We start from the raw sequence: 19,041 nt of genomic DNA on the forward strand, positions 1-19,041 counted from the left end.
CACTGATCAATGGTCAGTGTGAATTCATATTTCAGGATCAGCAGCATCACGAATACAGTAGTTGTGTAATGTGCAATGTGACTCTGCAAAGGAGGTTTTTTTTTACTGTTATGAAGAGAAGATTTTTGAGGACAGAAACTGTGTGATTAATCTTTTAGTCCTGAAACACATCTGAGCTCTGTCTGCTCAGGTCACACTTTTCTTTCCTGCTGAAGCCGAACACTCACAGTCACCAAACCTTTATTTAATGTGTTAAAACATTTTGATGTCCAGATGTTTCCAGCTGCACTTGTTGACTGTCCTGCACAGACTGAGGCTCAGCTCTGACTCTGAGCCCTGTTCTCTACAGTCTGTAGCTACTGTCCATCTGAGAGGAGGACAGACACCAGACGAGGCCTGTAGTGTTGGTGCTCAGGCTGCAGTCTGCACTCAGCCTGTTTTCAGCCCCTTGGAGGCGTCTGCTTCAGATCAGAGTCCTGCAGCTGGAGGCAGCAGCTGTTTGTAAAGTCTCAGCTGGTTTGACTGGTCAGAACTGAACTGGTTACACAGAGGAGGTTTATTCACCTCTGGATTAAAACAGGTTAAACCACAATAACTAGTTGTTCCACAGAGATCTGCTGTTAGAAACATGATGAAACACTTATTAGCTCTGTCTGAATGTGTCCTGATTGTTTCAGACATTAATGAGATTCAGATCAAGTATCATCTCATAACATGAGCCAACATGGCCGACATTATAATCAGTGAACACAGTGACGTCACTGTGACGTCAGACTGAGTGGTGCTCTTCATGACCAGTGAACTGATGTTGATGTGTAAAGTCAGTGAAGTGTCTCTTTACAGACTCATGAAGAAGAAGCTGTGGAAACGTAGATTCACCTCTCTTCTCGTTCCAGCTCCATTTGATCCCTGGAAAATATTTGATCAACAGCTGTGTTGGATTAGACTGTACAGATGTTCCTGATAAAGTGAACACTGAGTGAATCACTGACACAGCTGATAACAAGAGGAACACACACCTTTGACCCTGTGTTTCCTATTTTATAACATAATGTTTATATGACTGTAGGGTCATATTTTCCAAACTGTATCTGAGCTTCTGTCATGAGATGAGTCAGAAACAGTTTGTTCAGCTGAGTCCAGTTGATGTAGCTTGTTGCATCAGACAGAGCTGAGATGGAGTTTGAGGCTCAGACTGTGATTTTCTATTGTTGTTAAACACACTTTACTCCACATGTTGAAGCAGAGGAGGGTTGAGTGAAAAGATCTGGTTCTGACACAGACAGGTGACAGATTAAAGGAGAAACAACATGAAGTGTCTCAGTCAGGTGTTGGTCACCACATCAGCCAGATCATCTTCACTGCTCCTTGTCATTGATCCAGTATCTACCTCTGGTCCACGTCCTGGTCGGGGGCAGCAGTCTAAGCAGGAGACAAGTGGAGGCGTCCTACACTGAAGCCATTTTTGTTTTTATGTGATAGTTGACAATGAGCTTCTTTAAATAGTCGACAGTGTAGAAGTGACAGGAAACACGGGGCAAAGCTCCTCCTTCAACTGGCTCCTCCCATGCAGAGGAGCAGCAGCATGACGTCATTTGAAGTGGACACAGCTCTAAGTGTTGAACCTGCAGATGTGGAGGCTGACAGAGGTTATCAACAGATGAGACTGAAACTGAAGCTCGTGGATTCAAATGAGTTTATTTACAAAGAAACTGAACACACAGAAACAACACTTGTATTTATCCCCTCATCATCCATGAGAGGTTTATTCTGTTCTTTCTAAAATCCAGGGTGGGGACTCCCAGGCTTCCTGTGGTCGACTCTCACCAGTTTTCACCCTTTTCTATTTATTGTAGCTTCTGACCTCACACGTCCTCACACAGTCACAGTACATTCAGCATCATGTAAACACAACCAATACACATTCAGTTTGCTGTATAGACAGATACTGATGATGGTTTCATACTCATCAGACCATCAGTGACCCCTGGTGGTCAGTGGAGGGAAACACTGTCCTCATGTTTCTCTGCTCGGTTCTCTCGTCTTTTATTTATCAACATCTGTGTCTGATCCTGTAAATGTTGTTGATGAATTATTGTTTATTTTTACAGGTGCAGCTTCAAAACCATCTGTCGCTATAGTTGAACAAGCTAATGACTGGGCCCTGCTGCAGTGTGAGGTTCTTGGTGCTTCACCCAAACCTGTTGTCCAGTGGCAGGACAGTGATGGAAACATCGTCCCTGCTAAAGAACCACAGGTCTCTGACAGAGGAGGCAGCTACGACATTATCCTCCAGACTACAGTGACTAAGACTGACAACTATCGCTGTGTAGCCACACAGGAGGAAATCAAACATACAGTTCAGGCTGAGACCCACGTTCATATCAGTGGTGAGTTTCTCTGAACTCAAGGTAAATTGGGATGAAGAATCTATGTTGAAAATGTATGTGGTTTTTGATCAGGAATTTTCTGTTTGTTGTCAAGTCACATGAATCACACAACAATAGCAGAAGCAGAAGTGAGTGATATATTTGTGTTAATATAAGTCTTAAATAGTTATATCTTCAGACAGCAATCACTTACATAGAGTGTTTGGACTGAAACACGGGTCTGTCAGTCACTCTGCTCTGCTCTGAGCCGAAGAGAAAACATTTATCGTATCCTACAGTTTTTATCCAATGAGGAGAGAGAACGGCATGCAGGGCTGTGTGTGCAGCCAAGGAACGCCGTGAATGTGGTGACGTAGCGACGAGGACTGTTATGGTGCGTTCAAGGAAACTCGTATTTTTCCGACCGTGAAGTGGTACCAGTTAGATCTGGTACGAGTTCACCGGTCGGAAGTTACGAGTGGCCGTTATAGTGACTTTCACCGGTAAAACAGGTCGGAAAAACACGAGTGGGTTGCCTGAAACGCTACAAAGTCGTAAGTTGTGACTTGAAGCTGTAATTTACGATTTCAAAAGCCTGCCTGGAACGCAGCATTAGCGAAAACGACCGGATCACTCACTTCTGCTTTAAGGACCTTCAAAGGTGTCAAGAGAATATAGTGACTGAAATTTTATTTTCACTTTCTTAACCAGAAACTTAAACTTAAAACTAGAACCATATTCTTCTGATTATATAAAGTGATTAGACCAGGTAATAATTTGATACAATGAAGGTAAATCAAAGCTGTGGGAGTAAAGCATACATGTAATCAGTGTCTGTCAGTGCAGTGAGCGTCCTCTATGATCACATGTTGGTAGAGATGTAGCTTCCTCACTCTTGGTTCATGACCTGCTGCAGGTTGTTGTTTGGTTGTTTACAAGCAGAAGAGAAACAACAGTCAAAGTGTTTCTACATCTGGTCACTAATCGTCCTCCTGTGTGTGAAGCTGAAACCAGGAGTGAACAGATGTTGACCACTTGACTCATTCTCCAACATGTGGCTGTGTTTGTATTGATGTGACTGTGTGCAGCTCAGTAGAGCAGGTGGGCTGATTGAACCAGTCACAGGTGCTGTATGATCTGAGCTTCAGGCTGTAGAGGACACATGTGCTGTCACAGTGTGATATACAGCTGTGGTCTCCAGCCAGATGTGTGGCTGTGCTGCAGCTTCCTGACAGCACAAGTTGTCAGTGTGAACAGGCTGAACTCAGATTCTTGTCCAGTGAATGAAGCAGCAGCTGCTCTTTGTTTGTGTGTTCATGTGAGCACAGTGAACTCACTGAGAGCTTCATCACTGAAGCTACAAGACCACGTTTAGACGTCTCTCAGCTTTTAGCTTCACTTGTTCTGAGTGAAGCGTCGACCCGAGCTCAGAGGCCCATGTGTTGAACAGAGCTCATCAGCAGCAGCTCCAACAACAACCATCATGAGGTGAAGATGAGCTGAGCAGAGGAGATCCAGAGTCCATCAGAGCCTGGGCTCAGGGTGTAGAAACCTGGGCTGGAGACAGATCACAGTCACACACACTTTGAGATCTCACACACAGCAGGAGTGAAGCAGGAGTCAGATGGAAACAGCCTCAAGTGGAGGTGGCAGCACAGTGACTCAGACATCTTCCTCCTGATGAACAACACGTGTCAGACAGAGGAGGAAGCTGCAGCATCATCATCCTCCTCACTACTGTAGCAGAACCAGAACCGAGCTCTGAGCTGAGCAGCAGCAGGAGGAGAGAGGCCATGAGACGGATGCTGACATCACTGAGCCTGGTCACATTCATCCCAGTGGAGTCTTCATCTGCTCATCACTGTAGATCAGAGGAGCAGCAACACACTCATTGTTCTCTGTGTGAAGCTGTGACGTCCAGTCTGATGGTCATCATGTCAACTTACTCTGAGTCTCACATCAGCTTTCTCTTTCAGGTACTGGGTACTCCACTGGATTTGTTCACGGTGTTGTTGTTGCTGTTGCTGTTGCTGTTGCTGTTGTTGCTGTTCTACTGATTCTTTTATGTGTGTATATGCGGAGAAGGAAGCAGCAATCTAACTCAGGTAAGTTTATATTATCTGTCAAATTCACATTTTTCGTTATGAGCAGCTGACAGAACAACAAAGTGTGTGATGCTCAGAGTCTGATAGTTGTCTCCTCAGACTAGCAGCTCTGCTAGATTTTCTTGACTATCATTCTGTTTTCTCTCCTGCAGGTCAGTCAAATTCAGGAGGCCCTCAGGAAAACCGCTTACTAAAAGTGACCTGATTGTAAAGCTCTTTGAATTAAAGCTCTATATGAATGAATCCATCAACCAAATATTATCAACCTGTAGCTGTTCACTGAGTCGACGTGGACGTTGGCGCAAACAATCAGTGAAGTCAGACCTCTTTATCTGCTTTGAATGAATGTGAACATGAAGTAGCTGCACTGAAACATCATGTGACTTTTATTTTGAAATCTGTGTTGCTGACCTGATTTTGGATTATCATGTTGACCACCTTTTTTTTCTCAAGGTGCTGATCAAGTGTCTGTCATGTAGCCTACAGCCACAGTCTGAGCTCTTCACTGTTGTTGACTGTGACATTTGAATCTTGCTCTGTCTCGCACTGAGTTTGTGTTTATATTGCAGCTGATGGATGAATTTACAGACTGTCAAGTAAATTCAAGCAGTGCTTAATGATTTCTAATTAATAAAATATGGAAAACAGCAAAGTGCATGTTGTGACCATTCTGTTTGCTTCTGTCTGTTCAAACTAAATTGACACCACTGTATCGAACAGAGTCTTAAATTAACTTGATTCTGCAGTTGTTTTGATAGAAAGTTAATTTGAAATTGCTATATGCAATGATGATGTTGTGTCGCCTTTGTTTCCTCCAACTATGACCCCAAATAAAACTGACTTTTTTGCACAGTCAAAAACTGTTTCCCCTGATAAAACATCCTCTGATTCTGCCTGCTTCAAAGGTGGTCAGAGGTTACACCAAACAAAAACCATTAATAAACAAAACACTATAATGAGTGACTGATCAGCTGATTGTTTACTCTTGGTATATACCATTAATAATTGTGACGTGATGAAGTGAAGTGAAGTGATGAAAAGGTCAAATAAATTCCCATTAAATTAGTCAGGAGATGTCAGCATGTTCTGTCCAAAGAATCAGTTTAGATGGAGGCAATAAAGCTGAAACCATTAAATATTTGTTTAAGACTGACATCAAATATTTGTTAAGAACTGACTAAAATAATGGGACAGATCATCATAATAAGCCTACTTGTGTCAATTAATTGATTGATACTTGCAACTCTAACGTTATCTGATGATGCAGTTGCAGGCTGTCATGTCTTTTGAGGCAGGGATGTGTTTGTTGTTTTATCAGTTTTATGAACAGTGTAGAAGTAGGTAGGAAACGAGCATCTTCAAAATTCATGAGTCACTGACGCAAGTGGAGGAGGAGGAGCTTTTATTGTGAAGGGTGTGTGCCGGAAGTGTCTCAGTTGCTGCAGCTCGCGGACGCCGACAGAGTGAGTGTGTGATGAGCCAATGATGGTGTGCTGAGCGGCTGAAGCTTCATCATCCAGATGTTCCCCTGATGTTGTGATGGCTCCTGTTCAGATGACGTCTACAACTACGGAGCTCGTTGCTCTCGTGAGTCTCTGTGTCCTGACTCGGTGTGGATCAACGTTTGCTGCTGAACACGGTGAGAAAACTGAGGCTCAGACTGAGAATCAGCCTCAGCTCTGTTTATTATCACTGACTGTGTTTAATGACATGAAGAAGATGCAGCGGCCTGGAGACACAGTCCTCGAGGAGGAGGAGGCTGCATGACGTCATCACCTGCACCTGTCCGTCTGAACATCACGAGCAGTTACACAAAGTGATGCCATGTTGTTCCTCATAATTAGCGCTGATCGATGAAGTGTCAGGTGATGCTATTAATGACGACATCACTCAGGTTAATATCAGTCGTTTAGCTGCTCACTTCTAACTTTACGTGTGACGTCAGCAAAACTGTGTGTGGATAGCCTACGTGTGCGTGGGCGGGGGGTGTCGGGCGTGGTCTCAGTGTGATCATGAACATAAACTCAGTGTTTAATTTGATCAATGTCCAGATGTTTTTCTACGTGTTAAATTCTCTTATCAGTTTAGTTCAGTAGTTTGATGAACTCCGTCACACACCTGGTGCTCAGGTGTCTCAGCTGCTGCAGGTGGAGGTGTGTCCTGTCAACTGGGCTCATTGCAGTTAATAGATTATTGATTAGTGTTTCAAACAATATTGAGGTCATTATCTGACCAGGATGTGCTCTGGATATCTGGAGATATTTTCCTCCTCAGCGAAATGTTTATTATGTATTTTATTGATTTATTGATTTTTATTACCCCCACCCCCTCATCCCAGGTAACTCCGGTAATAATTTGGGGGTTTGAAAATCTGTTTTTCATGAATTAGACCATGTGATGAAATGTGATCCGATGTGATCAGATGTGATAATGAGCAGAAGAACCAGAGAGAGTAGTTTTCCAGTTGTAACATGTTGTTTGAGTCTCTGGTTGTTTTCAGTGAAGCAGTGAAACCTGTCAGTGTGGTTCAGTGTCTGAGGAGACTCTGTGTTTTATAAATGATGAGAGCTGTCACATCTACAGGAGCCTGGACAGATTCATGTGTGTGGATCAGAGCAGTGGAGTTAAAGCAGCGTTAGTTCATGAAGCACTCAGTGCTCAGTTTATTAGGAACACCAAGCTCAAACTAATTCAGTCTGATCCAACAGTCCTGCAGTGAGTCCTCCTCCATGAAGCTTTAATGTTCAGTGTGTGAGGCGTGTTTCTGTTGTTTACTCTGCCTCATTGGTTTAAATCAGAAGTCTCAGACGTTCTTCCTCCTTCTCACAATGTTTATTTTGTAGGTGATGCTCTGGCCACATTGGGTTATTTGCATAGGTAGATTGGTTTAGGACCAGCATGCACCTGTGGTTGTTCACCAGAGCAGGAGCGGCAGCAGAAAACATGATTCATTTGTTTCCCAGTTTTCTGCTTGTTTTTATGAACAAATGTTTCATCAGTGACCTTTTGACTTCTATTGAGCTGAAGTTGTTTTAAGGACAAACCGTCTCTATGAATGGGATGAACTACTGTATATTTCATGTTGTGACCTGACACCTGGAGTCACATCAAATCAAGTTAAAGTCTGAATCCTCCTGTTTTCACTGACACACCTACTTCTCTGGTTCATAGAATCGGATAGATATTATAGATATAATGAACCTGAACCTTGAAGATCCGATTGTTATTATTGTGCACCTGCAACATGAAACTATTTTAAGAATAATCTCAAATTTAGGGCACTTTAAATCTTTGATCACACCAGATGTTCCTGTTTTAGTTGTTCTCTAGTCTACACCATTATTTCAATCAGGATAGACCATTTTACGACAAGAGAGCCAGGTTTGAAGATGAAGATGAAATTACATTTATTGTGAACAAAATAAACTTTGGCGCTTAGACCACGGGGTGTAGACCAGCCGAGTAAACTGATCTGGGGATGAGAAGCTTGCATCTGAAGAAGTTATATTCCCCCGGGCCTAGACACTGGTGGTGGTAGGGAAGCTTGAAGTCGCCTGATGAGGGAACTTCTCGGTTGAAGATCCAGATTAAGGCAAGGCAAGGCAAGGCAATTTTATTTGTATAGCCCATTTTTACAAAACAGTTTGTCTCAGAGGGCTTTACATGGCATCGTAGCAACATCCTCTGTCCTTAGACCCTCACATCGACTGAGGAAAAACTCCATGGAAACCCTTTTACAGGGAGAATTCGGAGAAACCTCAGGGTGAGCAACAGAGGAGGGATCCCTCACCCAGGACGGACAGACGTGCAATAGATGTTGTTACAGACAAGAAAACAGTTTACAGTTTGACACAGAATGTGCGAATTATGGAAATGTTTAAGACAGTCTGTATCTTGATGGAGGTGGTGCCGGGGTGGAGGTGGGCTGAGAGTTTGCTGAAATGACGCTGGATGACAGGAGAGAGAGAGAGAAATTTGACGCTAATGACTGATTGGTGGAAGAGAAAGAGGATGGCAGACTGTGATTGGTTGAATTATGAGAATGAGGGTGGAGCGAGAGGACAGCATGAAAACAGGGAAAGGGTTTTGAGGTGTGCTTAAAGAGATAGTCTTCCTGTCTGAACTTTCGCTAAGCTTCATTTTGATATTTGAATCACTGATCACTGATTTTTTTTCTTGGCACATTTTTAGTTTTATTTTGTTTCTGTTTTCTGACACATTTATGGAAACAACAAATTTTTGTTTCTTGGGTCTTTAAGTTTGTTCTTTGCTTGGTTACATTATAATGCGTCAGTGTTTTCCCCAGTGAAAATAAAGGATCATTGAATTAATAAAAGTGCAGAACCCAAGATCTGATAACAGAATGAATCCACACACACAACTTCCCGTATCGTGTCTTTATACAGAGAGTTGTTAAGAAGCAGCATAAACAGCCTCTTGTCTCTTTTATCTAGTCTTGGTGTTGGTTTCATCTTTTAAACAATCTACAAATCTCTTCCTGTAACTGTTTCACACATCTGGTGTTTGTCCCAGAACAGAAGGTCAAACTATCATTTCAACATACCTCAGCAGATGTTTGTCACAAATGTAGAACAACAGATAGTAAGACTGAGAGTGAAATACACCAGTGAAGTACATGGGTACAAATATGCACACACTGCAATGATTATTACTGTAGCACCACCTGCTGGTTCACTTTAGTATTGTGATTTCCCTCCAGCAGTGATTGATCAGCTGATGAACTGAGAGCCAGATCTCAGACAGACATGAACTCTGTAATCTGTACTGAGATCATCCAGGTTGAAATGGAAGTTAAATTAATTGATAATCATCTCAATCCTGCACAGGTTTTATATTTTCATGACAAAGTGACAAAACATCATATCAGAGGAGCAGGAAAGGCTTGGTTGTGACCACTGTGAAATATAAATAAGAATAAACTTTTCAAATCTATAAAAGGCAAACTCAAAACACAATGATCAAAACTTTATAACCTGGTTTGTTCTCATCCATTTTAATATAATGGAATGTGGTCAGAAATAGGTTTTGAGGAAGAGAAATCAGAGTATTACATTTCTCATAAACTGGTGTTTCAGAGCAACTGTGGCGACATGTGTTCATGTGTTATCTGAGCTTTTCTTTAACCTGCCGACTCTGTATGTGATCACAGTGATTGATTCATGTTTTGTCCTCCAGCTCCCGCTGTCACCAATCTGGTGGTGAAGGAGGGGAACGACGCCGTGTTGCCCTGTTCCCTCAGCACCACGAGCATCAAGCAGGAGCTGTTTGACTGGAAGAAGGACGGTCAGAGGGAGGTGTTCATGTACGACAGGGGCAGCATTTATGACGAGAAACGTTCAGGTCAAGACGAACTCTTCAGAGGACGGGTCTTTCACTTTCCACAACATCTGGAGTCTGGTAACGCCTCCATAGTTATCAGAGATACGAAGGTGGCCGACAGTGGAAGCTACACCTGTGATTTTCCATTTCATCAGCCAATCAGACGATCCCACATTGTGCTTGTTGTTGGTGAGTTCTTCAATGAAACAGCTGGAAACATGGCCGCTCAGAACAGATGTGACTGGTTTCAGTGTCCTTGATGAGCTCAGGTCAAAGAGTCAGAGTGACACATCTGGATTAGACGAGGCTACAAATGTTCACAGATACAGAAATGAAGCTTATGGTCCAACATCTTCATCTGTGTCCTCGTCCCAAGTCTGGTCTATATACCTGCACATCTGGGCATATTCCAGATGTTATCCCCTGATACCCCTCACTGGCAGCTGGAAGACTCTCTCTGTGTGTGCTACAATTGGCCCGAATGTGGAAATAAGAAGCAGAGTTGGAATAAACTGGTCTTACTTAAAATCCAGAGTCTAACGGAAAGAAGTCAACAATGTTATAGCAGATGGGAAGGAAATTAAAAGTTATCCATTTGATAAAGTAAATCCATCAAAGTAAAAAGATAACCTGTCTTAACTGTCTTCATGAGATTGGAGAGTACGCCACAGGAAATATGAGCCCATGTTTTCTATTTCTCAGAATTACCTGTCTGTCAAGGTGAAGAAATTACATGTTTACAGTAAATGATACAATCAGTCTCACATTGTTGTTTTCTTTTGTCTTCTAGATCCGATCTTAACCTGTTAGAGTCCATTTTAATGATGGACATGTCTCTCTCTTCAGACCCTCCCATTTTAAACTGTCTACAATACTGAGACCATTAGGAGCTGATTTGTTTCCACTGAATCACTATAAAGTAAATCCTCAGAGGTTTCATCAGCTGTGTTGATCAGACTTACAGCTCTGACACAGTTCAACTGATGAAGGATCAAACTGGATAAAGTAGAAATTCTCTTCTTCTCCTGCTCCAACCTCATATTTGAAATACAATAAATCAGTCACATTAAGAGCTATAAGGCTGAAATTAACAGGAATCCTTCATCAACGTGTCTCCAACATCTGTACTAAATGTCATGTTGATAGACAGAAGTGGCTCTGAGATATTTCAGTAAGTGCAGTACAGAGTATCTCCATCAGATGACTACTGAGCTTTATAAAACGTCTCCTCAGTCACCAAATAATGAATATAAATGTATTTAACAACTTTGAAAAATATGCCTCAATGTTGGAGTTTACACAAACAAGTGGTTATTAATATTTACACACAGATTTACATATAAGTGTCATTGAATCTTATCTCCTTTGACTCATAAAAAGTTTTTCTGACATGCCCCTGTTCCTCCACCACAGGGAGTCACACTACATCAACTTCCATATATGGTCACACAGGTGAATTTACCGGCTACAAACTGGGCATGTTTCAGAGTGGCTACTTCCTATTGGACTAAAGTAGCTGTCAATCAAAGTCACTAGGCGGCCACATAATGATACTCTGCTCTGATTGGCTGTTGTCAGTTAAAAGACCATCAGGCTCGTCAGTTTACATCGCAGAAAGGCGCTGATTGGTTTGTTTTGTTTCTGGGCGTTTTCTGATTTCAGAGATACCTAACATCATTGGTCAAATACTTTAACAACGCTTTAAAATTGACCGAAATGTAGTCAGGTTAAAAGTTTGAAGCACCGGATCAAAGTTAATTAAGGGAAACGGTCTGATATTATTCAGTTTCTTTTTTTCCTCAGCTTGAATTAAAGCGAAATTAATTGTATTGGTAGTGTTTTACTCTTTTTTTTATGAGGCCAGTTGGTCTTTAAAAGTCTGTTTTTCAGGTTATAAACGTGTTTTAATCGAGGCAACGCAGGTTAGTAAACTATAATCTGATTGGTTATTGCTGTAAAGAGAGACACTAATGCTGTGATGTTGTCAATATTTTTTTATACTCTTAAAAAATTCCGTTAAATGAAGTTATGAGCTTTCAAATGAGGTGTAAAGTGTTTGTATTAACACATTATCACAGTTACTAAGTATATAGTGTATACCAACGTCACCCTTACGTGTAAATGTAGGGTCGCATGCATCCTCCGCATCAGACAAGGTTAAAAGACAGAAGAGATGAAAACATCCCAGGTGGGTCCTGTTTGTAATGACGTCAGTCTGTCATAATTATTTGTACAGTTTCAAACTAATTACTAATTGTACTTAAACGTATGGTAGTTTTGTGTAACCTGTCAATATTACATTTTGTAACACATGCAACTGAAATTATTCATGTCAGAGAAGAATCAACATTTCCTCATTTACTGTCATGATATAGGCTAAATGTGAAAACGCTTGCTGATGCTGACTTATACTGGCAGTTTTAAAAGTTCAGTTGGTTTTTCCTCCACTCCTCTGTTTTCCAAATGTTCAAGCTGAGAAGTGTTGAACAAGAAATCTGAGAGTAACAGTTTAATTGTGTGATTGTCTTACACGTGATTTTGTCTATGATAATTTTACAGGTGCAGCTCCAGAGCCGTCTGTCACAAATCTGAATGAAACAGATAACTGGGCTCTGCTGCAGTGTGTTGTTCGAGGTGCTTCTCCAAAACCTAAAGTGGAGTGGCAGGACAGTGATGGAAACATCCTTCAAGCTGAGAGGCCACAGGTCACAGAGAGAGGAGGTCGTTACGATGTTATCCTCCAAACTACTGTGACCAGAACTGACAACTATCGCTGTGTAGCCACACAGGAGGAAATCAAACATCAGATTCACGCTGAGATCTACGTGTTCCTGGGAGGTGAGTGGTATTTTATGTTCATATGATTTAACTATTCATTTAGATGTGATCAGCCAAAAATGAAGAGTCTCACCAATTGGGATGAAATTGTCATGACATTAATCAGTGATAAGAGGATGACTGAGGCGTCACTGATATAATAAAAACACACATAGTTACTGTATTTTGTTCTAATCAACCATAGTCAATGTATTTAAGTTTGATACATTTAGTGTTGAATCCACAAGAATTTGCAGAAATGCTGTAATCCTGAAACACATCTGAGCTCTGTCTGCTCAGGTCACACTTTTCCTTCCTGTTGAAGTTGAACACTCACCAGACTTTTTTAATGTCTTCAAACATGAAGTCAGATTCTGAGGAGTTGATGAGTTTGAACTTCAAAGTTTTTTTCTCAGTTTAATAAAAGAACCAGGTTTTTATGTCCAGATGTTTCCAGCTGCACATGTTGACTGTCCTGCTCAGACTGAGGCTCAGCTCTGACTCTGAGCCCTGTTCTCTACAGTCTGTAGCTACTGTCCATCTGAGAGGAGGACAGATACCAGACGAGGCCTGTAGTGTCGGTCCTCAGGCTGCAGTCTGCACTCAGCCTGTTTTCAGCCCCTTTGAGGCGTCTGCTTCAGACCAGAGTCCTGCAGCTGGAGGCAGCAGCTGTTTGTAAAGTCTCAGCTGGTTTGACTGGTCAGAACTGAACTGGTTACACAGAGGAGGTTTATTCACCTCTGGATTAAAACAGGTTAAACCACAATAACTAGTTGTTCCACAGAGATCTGCTGTTAGAAACGTGATGAAACAGTTTTATTAGCTCTGTCTGAATGTGTCTTGATAGTTTCATTAGTGGCCGACATTATAATCAGTGAACACTGTGATGTCACTGTGGTGCTCTTCATGACCAGTGAACTGATGTTGATGTGTAAAGTCAGTGAAGTGTCTCTTTACAGACTCATGAAGAAGAAGCTGTGGAAACGTAGATTCACCTCTCGTCTCGTTCCAGCTCCATTTGATCCCTGGAAAATATTTGATCAACATCTGTGTTGGATTAGACTGTACAGATGTTCCTGATAAAGTGAACACTGCGTGAATCACTGACACAGCTGATAACAAGAGGAACACACACCTTTGACCCTGTGTTAACGTATATATTGTTTACATCCCAAACAAGAAATTTCTGCTGAATCTGTTTCAGGATTAATTTTGTCAAACAGAAACTGATCAAAAATTCACCTGTTTTCCAAACTGTATCTGAGCTTCTGTCATGAGATGAGCCAGAAACAGTTTGTTCAGCTGAGTCCAGTTGATGTAGCTTGTTGCATCAGACAGAGCTGAGATGGAGTTTGAAGCTCAGACTGTGATTTTCTATTGTTGTTAAACACACTTTACTCCACATGTTGAAGCAGAGGAGGGTTGAGTGTAAAGATCTGGTTCTGACATAGACAGGTGACAGATTAAAGGAGAAACAACATGAAGTGTCCACGTCCTGGTCGGGGGGCAGCAGTCTAAGCAGGAGAGAAGTGGAGGCGTCCTACACTGAAGTCATTTTTGTTTTTATGTGATAGTTGACAATGAGCTTCTAAAGGAGTAGGCTAACAACATGAAGTGTCTCAGTCAGGTGTTGGTCACCACATCAGCCAGATCATCTTCACTGCTCCTTGTCAGTGATTCTCCAAGTGTGTGAAGTCGACTGCAGGATGAACACACTCTCCATGAACATGTTCCTCATCTGGTGTTTTGATGGTGGTGGTGGTGGAGAGCGCTGTCTGACACGTGGCTCTGAAATCTACCATCAGTGTTCACCTGAGATCTGGAGACTGAAGGCCACAGTGTAGAGAGGCGTCTGTCTGCAGACTGCAGGAGAGGAGGGGACTGGGAGGAGACGGCTCCTTCAGTCAGGGGCTTAAACATAAGTTGTGTAAATGGACACAATGACATACATAGATAAGTGGTGATTTGATGAAGTAGTACCACCTTTGGCACTACTTGGCAGTAGTGTTAATATTATGGGATGTATCAGTTCAACGTGATAGCTGATCATTTGCCATTGATCCAGTATCTACCTCTGGTCCACGTCCTGGTCGGGGGGCAGCAGTCTAAGCAGGGGACAAGTGGAGGCGTCCTACACTGAAGTCATTTGTGTTTTTATGTGATAGTTGACAATGAGCTTCTTTAAAGAGTCGACAGTGTAGAAGTGACAGGAAACACGGGGCAAAGCTCCTCCTTCAACTGGCTCCTCCCATGCAGAGGAGCAGCAGCATGACGTCATTTGAAGTGGACACAGCTCTAAGTGTTGAACCTGCAGATGTGGAGGCTGACAGAGGTTATCAACAGATGAGACTGAAACTGTAGCTCGTGGATTCAGATGAGTTTATTTACAAAGAAACTGAACACACAGAAACAACACTTGTATTTATCCCCTCATCATCCATGACAGGTTTATTCTGTGCTTTCTAAAATCCAGGGTGGGGACTCCCAGGCTTCCTGTGGTCGACTCTCACCAGTTTTCACCCTTTTCTATTTATTGTAGCTTCTGACCTCACACGTCCTCACACAGTCACAGTACATTCAGCATCATGTTAACACAACCAATACACATTCAGTTTGCTGTATAGACAGATACTGATGACAGTTTCATACTCATCTGACCATCAGTGACCCCTGGTGGTCAGTGGAGGTAAACACTGTCCTCGTGTTTCTGTGCTTGTTTCTCATATCTTTAGTTTATCAATGTCTGTGTCTGATCCTGTAAATGACTGTTGGTGAATTATTGTTTATTTTTTACAGGTGCAGCTTCAAAACCGTTTGTCACAATACTTGAACAAGCTAATGACTGGGCTCTGCTGCAGTGTGAGGTTCTTGGTGCTTCACCCAAACCTGTTGTCCAGTGGCAGGACAGAGCTGGAAACATCGTCCCTGCTAAAGAACCACAGGTCTCTGACAGAGGAGGCAGCTACGACATTATCCTCCAGACTACTGTGACCAAGACTGACAACTATCGCTGTGTAGCCACACAGGAGGAAATCAAACATACAGTTCAGGCTGAGACCCACGTTAATATCAGTGGTGAGTTTCTTCTTGTTTCTGTTTTTACAGTCAGATCATTTCACTTTTAAGAAAATTTGGATGAAGAATCTGTGAAAGTGAAAATGTCTCTAAGTCTGGTGAAGCAGGTGAAAAGGTTTTTGCTTAGGATTTTTCTTTTGTGTGTAAAGTCACATGAATCACACATAAGGACTTTCAAAGGTGTAGCGATAATTATTGTAGTGGCTAATTATTTAATGTTTTGCTTAACCTAAAACATAAACTTTAAACTAGAATCATACCCTTCTGATTATACAAACTGATTGATCCTGGTAATAATTTGATCAAATAAATGTAAATAAAAGCTGTGCAAGTGAAGCATCAGTGTGATCAGTGTCAGTGCAGTGAGCGTCCTCTATGAGCACATGTTGGTAGAGATGTAGCTTCCTCACTCTTGGTTCATGACCTGCTGCAGGTTGTTGTTTGGTTGTTTACAAGCAGAAGAGAAACAACAGTCAAAGTGTTTCTACATCTGGTCACTAATCGTCCTCCTGTGTGTGAAGCTGAAACCAGGAGTGGACAGATGTTGACCACTTGACTCATTCACCAACATGTGGCTGTGTTTGTATTGATGTGACTGTGTGCAGCTCAGTAGAGCAGGTGGGCTGATTGAACCAGTCACAGGTGCTGTATGATCTGAGCTTCAGGCTGTAGAGGACACATGTGCTGTCACAGTGTGATATACAGCTGTGGTCTCCAGCCAGATGTGTGACTGTGCTGCAGCTTCCTGACAGCACAAGTTGTCAGTGTGAACAGGCTGAACTCAGATTCTTGTCCAGTGAATGAAGCAGCAGCTGCTCTTTGTTTGTGTGTGTTCATGTGAGCACAGTGAACTCACTGAGAGCTTCATCACTGAAGCTACAAGACCACGTTCAGACGTCTCTCAGCTTTTAGCTTCACTTATTCTGAGTGAAGCGTCGACCCGAGCTCAGAGGCCCATGTGTTGAACAGAGCTCATCAGCAGCAGCTCCAACAACAACCATCATGAGGTGAAGATGAGCTGAGCAGAGGAGATCCAGAGTCCATCAGAGCCTGGGCTCAGGGTGTAGAAACCTGGGCTGGAGACAGATCACAGTCACACACACTTTGAGATCTCACACACAGCAGGAGTGAAGCAGGAGTCAGATGGAAACAGCCTGAAGTGGAGGTGGCAGCACAGTGACTCAAACATCTTCCTCCTGATGAACAACACGTGTCAGACAGAGGAGGAAGCTGCAGCATCATCATCCTCCTCACTACTGTAGCAGAACCAGAACCGAGCTCTGAGCTGAGCAGCAGCAGGAGGAGAGAGGCCATGAGACGGATGCTGACATCACTGAGTCTGGTCACATTCATCCCAGTGGAGTCTTCATCTGCTCATCACTGTAGATCAGAGGAGCAGCAACACACTCATTGTTCTCTGTGTGAAGCTGTGACGTCCAGGCTGATGTTCATCATGTCAAGTTACTCTGAGTCTCACATCAACTTTCTCTTTCAGGTCCAACTGGGTTCTCCACTGGAGTTGTTGTTGGTGCTGTTGTTGGTGTTGTTGGTGGTCTTTTACTGGGTGGTGTAGTTGTGTACATGTGTATGAGGAGAAGACAATCTAACTGTGGTAAGTTTAAGTAATGTGTTGTATCCCCATTTTCATGATGAGCAGACAAAAGTAGTGTTTCCATTTGTGTGATGCTCAGAGTTTGACAGTTGTGTAGAATCCTCAGACAAGCAGCTTCTGTCTCAGGGTGAGATCAGCTCTGTTGGATTTTCTTAAATCTCATTTTGTTTTCTCTCCTGCAGGTCAGTCAAAGACAGGAGTCCCTCAGGAAGTACTCTCACTAAAAAACAACTCAATTTAAAAAGGGACCTAATTGTAAAGCTCTTTGAATTAAACTTATTTTTGAATGAATGAAATATTATCAACCAGCTTGTAGCTGTTCACTGGGTCAATGTGGATGTTGGCACAAACATCAGAATCTGTGAAGTCAAATTGGCTATTCTGCTTAAAATGAATGTGAATATTTAGAAGCTGCATTTTGAAATGTGTGTTGCTGACATTATTTGAGACAATCATGTTGCTTATTTTTATTTATTAAGGTGCTGATCTAAAGTCTATCAGGTACAGTTACTGTCTGAACTCTTCACTTTTGTTGACTGTGACATTTGAATTGTGCTCTGTCTCACACTGAGTTTGTGTTTATATTGCAGCTGATGATGAGTTTACAGGCTGTCATGTAAATTCAAGCAGTGCTTAATGATTTTTTAATTAATAAAAGATGAAACAAACAAAAAAAACACCAAAGTGTATGAAGTGACGGTTCTGTTTGTTTCTCTGTCTGTTTAAAGTGAATTTATTGCATTGGACAGAGTCTCAGATGATCTTGATTCTGCAGCTGTTTTGATAGAAACTTAATTTGAAATGGCTTACATGTGCAATAACGTCCCTTTTGTTTTCCTTTATAAATGGTCATGGTCCTCCATTGATAAACATCATTACAGGCTGTTGTGTGAATTCAGGCTGGGATAAATCATTTTTAATTAATAAAACATCATACAATATCATAGTGTTTGTTGTTTATTAGTTTTAGAAACAAACAGTTAATAAACAGCTAGGAAACGAACAACATCAGAATTCATGAGTCACCGTTGACGCGTGAGGAGGAGGAGCTTTTATTGTGAAGGGTGTGTGCCGGAAGTGTCTCTGTTGCTGCAGCTCGCGGACGCCGACACAGTGAAAGTGTGTGATGAGCCAATGATGGTGTGATGAGCGGCTGAAGCTTCATCATCCAGATGTTCCCCTGATGTTGTGATGGCTCCTGTTCAGATGACGTCGACAACTACGGAGCTCGTTGCTCTCGTGAGTCTCTGTGTCCTGACTCGGTGTGGATCAACGTTTGCTGCTGAACACGGTGAGAAAACTGAGGCTCAGACTGAGAACCAGCCTCAGCTCTGTTTATTATCACTGAGGTGTGTGTGTGTGTGTGTGTGTGTGGGGGGGGGGGGGGGGGGGGGGGGGGGGGTCAAGGTGGAGCGGCTGGGTGACGTCATCACCCGCACCTGTGCATCTGTCTGAACATCGATATCTAATGTCATAATACTCTTAATGATTAGTTCTGATCAATAAAACGCCAGGTGATGTTATATAATGATGAAATCATTCAGGTTGATTAGTCGTAACAGCTTCTCAGTTCACCTGTGGCTGTGTGTGCGTGGGTGGGGGCTGGGAGGGCATGGTCTCATTGTGAACATAAACAAACTCAGTGTATGTTGAGATTATTGTCCAGATGTTTTCTTCTGTTTTAAATTCTCATTATCAATAAATGAGTTTAGTTCAGTAGTTT

At 42.3% G+C, this 19,041-nt stretch overlaps 1 pseudogene across 1 annotated transcript; it reads left to right on the plus strand.

The window, feature by feature from the left end:
• The first annotated feature begins 9,110 nt into the window (after positions 1-9,110).
• On the plus strand, positions 9,111-18,604 carry LOC310986282 (V-set domain-containing T-cell activation inhibitor 1-like; annotated as a pseudogene). Its single transcript has 6 exons — positions 9,111-9,114; positions 9,671-10,003; positions 11,966-12,002; positions 12,374-12,652; positions 15,428-15,706; positions 18,525-18,604. The product of its transcript is annotated as a V-set domain-containing T-cell activation inhibitor 1-like (transcript).
• The last annotated feature ends 437 nt before the right edge of the window (positions 18,605-19,041 follow it).

The sequence above is a fragment of the Trachurus trachurus genome (genome assembly GCF_905171665.1).
Source record: "Trachurus trachurus genome assembly, chromosome: 5".
NCBI lineage: Eukaryota > Metazoa > Chordata > Actinopteri > Carangiformes > Carangidae > Trachurus > Trachurus trachurus.